The sequence below is a fragment of the Pundamilia nyererei genome, unplaced genomic scaffold (assembly GCF_000239375.1).
Source record: "Pundamilia nyererei isolate P.nyererei 1_Seehausen unplaced genomic scaffold, PunNye1.0 scaffold00027, whole genome shotgun sequence".
Taxonomy (NCBI): Eukaryota; Metazoa; Chordata; class Actinopteri; order Cichliformes; family Cichlidae; genus Pundamilia; species Pundamilia nyererei.
In genome coordinates this window covers 2,952,456-2,953,919 of record NW_005187428.1, presented here as the reverse complement: position 1 = coordinate 2,953,919, position 1,464 = coordinate 2,952,456, and positions in this window count along the sequence as shown.

Genomic DNA, 1,464 nt, shown 5'->3' with positions numbered 1-1,464 from the left:
TTCTTGTTTTCTATTTTGAACAAATTTAATAACATAGTTCATGCCATCTCACAGCGCCACCTAGCGCGCCGGAGTATACAAATCAGAATACAATTTACGTTATATACAGTATAATAAGCCTAGTCCTACATGATAACCGTCTTTAATGGTCATTGATTTGTTTTATTCTTAAACTCTCTGCAATGTTTAATAAGAAAAATCATTTAAGCAATATTTTTGACTAAAATAAGACTAGGGGCCAGAGGGGCCGATGGCGCGAAATGGCAGCCTCGCTTCTGTCAGTCTGCCCCAGGGCAGCTGTGGCTACAACCGTAGCTTGCCTCCACCAGTGTATGAATGCGAGAGTGAATGAATAGTGGCATTGTAAAGCGCTTTGGGTGCCTTGAAAAGCGCTATATAAATCCAATCCATTATTATTATTAAACCAAACCTGTGACTAAAGAGTGTTTACTTAAAATGACACTACCCTTCCTTGAGTTTAAAACAGCTCCTCTTCTTACAGTAACCTCCAAAATCTCATCCTTACCAAACTCTTATATTTGTTGTTGCAAATATAACCTTCAGGACCCTACTTTCAATTAACTCTTCATTTTCATTTCATTTTCGTTTCATTGTTTTTTGAAAGGGTTGTAAGTGTAAATGTGGATAAGTTCTAATGTTCTCAAGAAAACAACTTTTGGGTTGTTTTTTTTTTAACTCTGAAAGAGGGGACAATGGAGGTCTCCCCTCAGTTGTTATTATAATCACTTTTTTAAGTGTTGAGTTTTGAAGAAACTACTGAGATGTACATCTGAAATAATGTTTATTATTGTGTTGCTGCAGGAAACAAAATACGAGATGTATTACTTGACTTCGATGCAGCTGCTTTCATTTTGCCTTTTTTTAAAATGTTTTTTTTATTAGTTGTGTGCATTGACTTTGCAGACTGGACGTGTGAAAAATGAAACAAAATCACAGAGTACAGTAACATAAACATTCACAAATACACTAAATAGATAAGTAAAACAGCCATTTACGAAAATGCACACTTATTTTGCCAACATAAATCATCATAGACGATGGAGATCATATTTTACTAGGGTTTGTGTGTGTGTGAGTGATTTTAAGAGATAACCAACCAATAATAAATAATGTGATGTATGTGTATTTGTACGTATGTGTTCAAGTACATGTCTATACTTATAGATATCTATTACTTACATAGTAGTAGAATAGTTGAAATGTATTACTTGCATATTTCCACAACCCTGTATCCATAATACATACTGTGTATGCGTGTACATAGAACCTCAGCTACCGTTGTATATATTGTGTTGCATTGTATATTCTATTATCTTATTTATTTTGTATTTCTTGACTTTACATTCTTGGTTTACTCTTTTTATTCTTCTGCTATCTGTACCTGAGCTGTGGTAAAGTACACATTTCCCCGCCGTGTGTATTTTGTATTTTTTTTTGGGGGGG